An 8,925-nucleotide genomic window follows, 5' to 3' on the forward strand; every position below is an offset into this window, starting at 1 on the left:
AAATGATTATTCTAAAGGTCTTTGGAACAATAGAAGTGTATTACAAAGAGAAAGAAAAAAGAAGTCTAGGTTTTAGAGTACAGAGAATCATGAAGTGATTTTGCCATACATGTATCTTGTGCTTGTACTTCATTACTGCCAAATTCTTTAAGTATAAGCTTACTCTTCTCCAAAACACTGGATTTGTAGAACAATATATTCCCAGATTTATAGGAGAGATGTTTTATAATGATGGTTTATACTATCCCATCTTAATAAATGTTTTTGCTAAGAACCACTTGGGTTCATTGACTGTTACTTGGAAGCATACCAGAGTCAGTGTGAAGTTCAGATGCTACAGCATTAGGAGTTCAGACACACAGAATTAGTCCTAGATCCACCCCTATCAGCTACTGGATAAGGAACCAATCAGAAAGTACTCGTGTTAATTGAGGGATTAGTCCAGAAAAATTAGAAAATACTTCTGGGACTTGTAAAAAAGTTATTTTATCACAACTCTATATAAGAAAAGAGTTGCAAAATGTATTACTCCTCCTTTAAAGATGGAAAAAGGGAGATTTAAGCTTCAGAACTAGGATGCAAAAGCCAAGATCTCTTAAACCTATGTCTCCTGTTCTTTCTATTACAGATATTGCATTATGCCATTCCCAAATTCCAAAGAACTTAAAGTATTTATAGAGAGGGAAAACTAATATGATTTTTTTTAAATCAAAGAACAGTAAAAGAAAACATAATCAAACATTATTAGGACAATAGAAACTCTCAAAGATTTTAGTGGCAGGAGCCTCAAAGAAGACTTCTTTGAAGAAGTAAAACTTGCAGTAGGCTTTACAGAATAAATATATATTTTTTAAAACTCAATCAACAACTGCAATAATGGTTGATACTATAGAGTTCTTTAATGTTTGCAAAGGACTTTACACATATTAAGGGAATGGATTCAAAGTTAGACAGAACCTTCAAGGTTACATAGACCAATTCCATCTTTTTACAGAGGAGAAAACCGAGGCTTAAAGTGGCTAAGTAATTTATTCATTATCCTCCAAATCTTAAGCATCAGAATTGGGACTTGAATTAAGCTTTTCTAATTCTTAGGCAGTACCAATCCTACTATACCACATGGTACTCTTATTGTATGTAAATGTCTTGTCCCCAAATTCTTGCTGTAGTTTAAGCATTAATAACGTCAGGCATATGCATGCTACAAACTAACAAAAGCATTATTTAAAAATTTATTTAAATATTTATACTTATTTAGTTTTGTGTATCTTGAATAATAACCTTTTTGTTTTAGTTTTAACAAGATTAGGTAGCTTACCATACATTGTGTGAGCAGTAGTTTCTGGATGACACTTCCTTAGGCAATTGGATTGGTAGAAGAGATCCTTTTGGTAGATCATCTCAATCAACTGAAATATCTCTATTAGGGTTTTTTTGTTGTTGTTCTGTCATGTCAAAATAATCACATATGACCAAAACCTTATTCTCTTAATGACTTTAAAAACAATATCACAAAGTTAATCCTTTCTCTCACTGAATGTCCATTGATAAAAGTTTTAACAAAGTTTGAGAATTGGCTAGAGAAATATATAGCACAAGATAGTTATTTTGAATTTGAATCAAAAACATACTAATGTTTAAAAATAACTTCAAATGTTCTTTTATGTGTTTGTGACATTTGTATTCCCAAAGTTATTAAAGCTTAAAAATGAAATAACACTTTTGAGACATATTCACCAATATCTCTCACAGTTCTTAATTCTTCACAAAATGCAAAATAGATCTTCCATAAATGTCTCCTGATTGATTAGTAGATGGATAGATAGATTGGTCATGATCAATTGCCATAATTTCCACAAAATTGATTGTGATATGAAGTCTATCTTCATATCATCCCCAAATGTGTCCACAGAGTCATGAAAAGGATCATCTCTCTGCTAATCCCCCCTTAACCTGGGGACTGTTTTAAAAAATAAATTATTTTGATAATTTAATTTCAATAAAATTTATTTCCTTTGTAATCTTATATATTTTATTTTATTTATTTAAAACCATTATTATAAGAAGAGGTTCATAGGCTTCACCAGTCTGCTAAAGGGGCACATGACACACCATTCTATAAGGTTGCTGGAGAAACATTTCAAAGATTTGAAAGATTCTCATGATAATAACAAGTCACATTTCTATACTATATCAAAGTTACTAGCTCACAACTATTCCAAGAGGTAGATTAGGCATACATTAACACATCCATTTTACAGATAAAAAAAACAAGTTTATAGAGGTCTTGATTTTGTCAAATTCTCAGTCTTCTAAATGGCAAAACCAAGATTAGAAACAAGTATCCTGATGCCACCAAAAATGATCTTTCTAAATACATCATTATATCAATGTTTAAAAATTCTCCTCTCAGAGATCAAAGGAAGCTGGAAGCAAAATTGGAACAGTCTAATCAAGCCCTTTATATGAGGGTATGATGACACCTAACAATGCTAGGCTGATGACTAAACTTCCTTATTTTATAGCAAATGAGCAATGTACTTAATATCTACTGCTTCCACAAAACCATCCTTTGACTCCTATGAGGAAACTCTTATTTCTGTATAACTTCAAACTACTTGCTAAGAATGAAATAAAATCTACAAATATTTATTGTAGGTCTTTTTTTTTTTTCTTCTAGAAGCACAAACTAGTGAGCATGTATAAATATCATACCCTAATTTTTTTTTCTATAACTTCCTTAGAGAAGCATCCTGGACTACTGAAGATAGTACCAGACCTTGGAATCAAGAAAATTTGGAATGGAATTCAACTTGGCTATTACTGCATAACCAATGTAAAGTCTATTTACCTTTCTAAGTCTCAGGCAACTTTCTGAGACTGTCTACTAAGTCAAAGATGGGTCATTTGCTATAATGAATACAGTTCCCTCTCTGATGAATGATGGAATACAGCCTTTTAATAGCCTGCAAAGCATTTTCCTCACCACACCCCCATGAAGTGGGTGGTGTGAATTTTATTGTCCTCATTTCACTGATGAGGACATTGACTCTCAGAGGACTGAAGTGCCTTGCATGCGATTATGCAATACAGTTAGTTAAGTGCCTGAAGGAGGACCAGAATTGAGGTCTCCTGAATCCCAGGCAAATAGCAAGTTTGTCCTTAAGAGAAAAAAAAAAAGAAAATAAACAACACCCATTTCATGTCCTGCTGACAGGTGTAAGCCTAGCTCCAAATCCCATTTCTGCTGATCCATTTTAATAGAAACATTTATGCTGCTTATCTTTGCCAAGAAGGTTTGTAATCCTCCTCATTAAGATTTTTAATAGATAGGGCAAGACTTAGAGCAAGAGTTGCTAAGAAGCAATTTAAAGTAACAACCATGTCAGCCTCACAGGTTGTGTTGGACTGGAGGAAAAAAAGATAAGAATAATGCAATATTAATAGACAAGAAAAAATTTAACTCCAAGATTCCTCACCATTATTTGAAATGTGCAATGTTTATTTTTCCTTCGTTTGCAAGAAGCATAAAACAAGGAATCTATTCAGGACTTTGTGATAATGTATAATTATATAATACTAAAACTTGAAAATTGAATGCAAACATTAAATTCTTTCAAATTAAATTGAATCAAAATTGTTAAATGTATGGTCCAGTGTATATAAGCTATTGTACCTAATGTGCTATTAGAAGTAGGTTGTGCAAACTTAATCTACTCCCTATTTTGGAAGATTTTATACTTAAAAGATAGGTTGTATTACTTTCACATAGAGCTAAATTGGGATTGGAAGGAAGGAATCCGAAGCTAAGGGTGGAATTGGAGTCAGAATTTTGGAAAAGGTTCAATGCCCAAGTATAGTCATTAAAGTGTAAAGAGTTTTTATCTTGAGTAAATTCCCTGAATCGGTTGGAAAATAATGTTACTACCTGAGCTAGTAGTCTCTTGGAAGACTCTGGAAAACTTATGAAACATGGACATATCCTTTTCTGAAGCAAAATTAATTTGGTTGCATGTAGAGGTCCTCCCTTTCTTTCATACTGATGCTGAGACACAGGGATCAGGAGATTGAAAGCTGAATGGTTTCTTATAAGTCATCCAATTCCAACCCTCCTTTGTACAGATAAGGAAACAGAGACCCAGAAATATGAAGTAATTTGAGCAAGATCACAAAAGCAATAAATGGTAGAGCCTAGATTCAAACCCAGATACTTGGGCACCAAAATCAATACTGTCATTTTTTCACTGTGTCATCCTATGTCCTAAATTAAATGCAGAAAGTCAGGTTTTATACCTGAAATCTCTAATTCAGAATCTAATGCATTTTCCTCCATATCAGTTCACTGAGTTAATGGTGGGGGGCACTAGATAAGCAATGACTGCTCCCATGTTTGCATGTGTGCATAAACGTATCTATGCCTCTATATACATATATTTATGTGTACATATGTATGTGTGTATTTGCATATGCATACATGTGCAATCCTTGACTCAAACGGCCTCTCTCATTGGTGGAAACTAATTATTGAATGCCTCATTCTTGTGAGAGTAATTGATGAAAGCAGATAAGGAGTTTCCCACTTTAAGAGAGAAAATACACAATTCCTGCTTCTCTTCAGATTACTGAAGGGAGACAGATGCTGGGAAGAAGTCAGTATGTAAAAGTTCAATCATGCTCCCATTCCCCACTACCATACTAGAAAGTTGGGGGAATTTCTCCTTGGGTGAGAATTATGACCCTATTTCTTGGTTGAGCCAAATCATCTTTCTTTTAATGAGATTGCTCATTTACTCCATATTTTTTTGGTTTATGTTCTCCTATCTATAGGTTCTCTGATTTCTGTTTTGCTCATGGATTTAATCAATTGGTTTATTTCATGTTTGTTATGGGTACTCATTGTGGAACTGGCATTTAGTGGGAAGGAAGTCCAGCTTTGGATATATCACTTGGGATTCTGTTTTCATTAAAAATGGCAATAAGCAGTGTAGTTTGAACCTAAAGATTATTTTCCCCAAACTAACAATATTTAAGAAAGCAGATGGATATAATTCTAGCCTCTCTCTGGGGAAAGCAGAGTGGCTAGCTTCTGGCCCCCAACTCCTTGCTTCCTTTCCTGGCAAGAATCAAAAATCTCCTTTAGAAAAGGGTGTGGGAAGAAGATGCTAGAGATGTCTATTCTTGCCTCCCTGCATGCCACATTTAGACAGATCCTTGTGGGACATACTTAACATGCACGAACAAATAAAACAACACACTAATACTTTACATATGTGTGTGTGTACATACATACATATATATTCCAAGAAAGTCCTTCTATGCAAGAATCTTGTGATCTAATGTTGGAGACAACATGGAAACAACTACATGTAAATGAGATACAGACTAAATTAAATATAATGAATGGTGGGAAGACATTAGAAAAACTGGAAAAGGCTTCTTGCAAAAGGTAGAACTTCAGCTGAGATTTGACAGAAGTCAGAAAAGGTAAAAAAGAATAAGGAAGAATAAGGAGGGAAAGAATTCCAGACTCGACTGACAGCCTGTGAAAATACCCAACAATGAACAGTAAGGAGTAGATATAGATGCCACTGAATTAAAGAGTACTTGAAGGAAAATTGTAAGAAGACTGGAAAGGCAAGGGCAGATTATGAAGGGCTTTAAAAGGGAAAACAGTTGATTTTATATTTGATCCTGAAGATGGTAGTGAGGTACTGAAATCTATTGAATTGTGGAGTGATATTTTAGATCTTCACGTTTAAAAGATTAGTTTGATGGCTATTATAGGTAACTCCTGCAGAAGAAACAATTTTTAATCAATCAACAAACACTTATTAAAGTTTATTCAAAAAGGATTTGTTACAACTGAATTCGGAAGGAAAACAGTAACTTAATCTTAGACAATTGTCTGACACATTGAAACTTTAAGTGACTATCTGTGATCCCACTGCCAGTATTTGTCAGAGGCAAGGACTGAACACATCTCTTCCTCACTCAGATTTCAGTCTTGGTATTCATATTATTATTCATATATTTAAATGACATGTCAGGGTCCTGAAAAAAGTTAATATTTTAAGTGTATTTGTACATTGGTTGGGAGAAAGTAGCCCATATTTATTCATACCATTTCATATTTTGCTATCTTGGAGAATATGTTCTTTTAGTTGTCTGTTTTGACAAATTTATGAAAATTATTCTATTACACAGCATGAAAGACTTGAAGACATTATCTGACCTCAGCTCTTTATTTAGTTCAGAATGTTCAATTGATATTAATCAAATGTGATGATTGTAACCAGAAGTAAACACCCCTCTGTCACATTTCCCCATTATTATTCTCAACTGACTAGGCCCAATTCCCAGATTCTTTATTTTCTGTGCAGATTATTATCCAGATGATGTTTTTCTCAATTTTATAAAGTGTACAAACTTAAATAAATTAAACTAAAAACTTGAACAGAGAACAAAATCTGTCATGTTATTGCCCTATTTTTTTCTAAAGCACTTCTAACATAGCTTTAGTAGATTAACATCCTTTCATGTTCGGGGTAGTAAGCCATAGAATGAATTTCATAATAACACTGGCAGAATAAAGATGAAAGGAATGTTCCTTTTCCTAAAGGAAGATGGTGTTATTAAACCACCCAACCAAAGGGCATTAAGTTTGGTGGAATTTTTTTAGAACTAGTAATAGGTTTTGTGGATTGATTCATCCATACATTCTTAACTTATTCTCTCTATAACCAATGACATGAATTGCTCCATATTTGTCCTAAGTTAAAAATGCCCTATATGGGCAAAGGAAAACTTAAAAAGGTCACAGAATGATTGATCCCATAACCTTAATATCATTACTACTGTAGTCTAAACAACTGTAGTGGTGTCTATCAGTTTATAAGTTTGGACATTCAGGGTTAACACTCTGAAAATCACTCTTTCCATCTAAGATATTCAGATAAGTATTACCAGATACTAATACTACCTAGATAGATAGGAAGTTGCTTTATCACTAACTGTACTGTGAAAATAGCTAGATTTCACATAGGCATGGTTAGCTGAGTGAACACCTGTCCAATAAAACATTATCTTTCCCTCATCAAAAAAAAGTTATTTTACTTAGTTATTAAAACAACTAAATGTAAATATCTTTGAAGCCCATTGTTCTATATAATTTACAAATTAGAGCAAGATTTAAAGAAAAAGGAAATATTTAGATGAAATTAAGTAGCTGACTCAATGATGTTGAACTGATCGCTTGTTTTATGGCTTTGTACTATTTTTGTATTCAGTTTGATTATAATACATTGATCTAACCTTGAATCTTCTTTGGCATGTCTCTTTCCTGTCAAGAATGATTTGTCAACAGTTCCAGCACCTCAGCTTTCGTTCCCAAATATAAACCCCTGAAATCTCTTACCTTTATAGATTTCCAAGGAGACAGCAGTTCAATTCAGCAAGCACTTATTTGTTGAAAGAAACTTGTTGAATAAATGGAGATATGTAGAGGTCACAGTTACTAAGTATCTGAGGTCAATTTTGAACTCAAGTCTTCCTAACTCAAGGAAGAGCAACCACTAATATTCCTCTATATGTGAAACCCAGAACTGATCACAATATTCAAGCTGACCAGGACAAAGTAGAGGAGAAGTAAAATATCATTTCTCTGGAGAGTATATTTCGACATTCACACCAACCTCTTTGCCTATCAAATCACCTTATCAACTCTTATTGACTTTTAGTCCTCTAAACCAGAGCCTCTTAAATGATGCCATTTCTCTTGAGAATTTTTTACATGATCCCAGGCATATAGATATATAAAATATGTCTACAGAGCAAACATTTACTGATAATAAATCATAATTTCACAACCTCTATATTTAGCTACAAGATCCCATATGGGGACACAAACCATAATTTAAGAAGATTGAACCCTCAGGATCTTTTCATATTAATTGCTTTGTAGATATTTGTACAGTGGAATTTTGGAACCCAAGTGTAGGATTTCATCACTATTAAATTTAATTTCATCAGATATGGCCCATTGTTCCAATCTTACATGATCTTTTTGTGCTTAGATTTTGTCATGCAATAGCTGTGTCACTGCTTTCTTTATTCAAATCACTGATAAAAATGTTGAACAAAAACCAAGACAGATTCATGTGGCAAACTATTCTGGATCTCCTTCAAAGTTAATATCTATCCATTAATCATCATTCTTTATGTCCAGACATTCAACCAGTTCCAAATCTACTTATTTACTCTTTTCAACTAGTTCACATCTCTCTATCTTTTTCTACAAGAATAACATGATAGACTTTGTCAAATTTGTTTGCTGAAGCGCTGTGTTTAAGTCATTGCTCTGATATATCAGTGCTGCAATCTAATAAAAAGTAAAATGAGATTTTTAATGAACAAATTTTAGTTATCACTGCTTCTCTTTATTAATATTCATTAGCCCTCCCTTGAATACTTAGTTCTAGGATTTTGCCAGGAATCCAAGTCAAGCTCACTAATTCATAGTCTCAAGAATCTATTTTTCTCCCTAAATTGACACACCAGGCAAAACGGAATAAGCTCACAATCCCTAGTGCTCTTTCTCCAACATGTCTGCTTCTCTTACTCTCATTTAGTTGATTTTTGTTAGAATCCTAGAGCTTCTACATCATTTTTGAGAATCTTGGAATTAAATCTCCTTCATAGCTGTGACTTTAGCCTATCTCAGTCTCAATTTGCATTAAAACTTAAAGAATTCTCTTGAGAGTTTTAATTCTTTTCTCTCCAAAGAAAAAGCCAGGCCTAATCCTAGAATCACATAGTTATATAAGAGATCATTTTGCCCTATTCCTTTATTTTATAGATAATGAAGCTGAAGTCTATAGAAATTAAAGGACTTGCCCAAGTTCATGCAGCTAATTAGTAAATAGAGTC

The sequence above is a fragment of the Antechinus flavipes genome, chromosome 2 (assembly GCF_016432865.1).
Source record: "Antechinus flavipes isolate AdamAnt ecotype Samford, QLD, Australia chromosome 2, AdamAnt_v2, whole genome shotgun sequence".
Taxonomy (NCBI): Eukaryota; Metazoa; Chordata; class Mammalia; order Dasyuromorphia; family Dasyuridae; genus Antechinus; species Antechinus flavipes.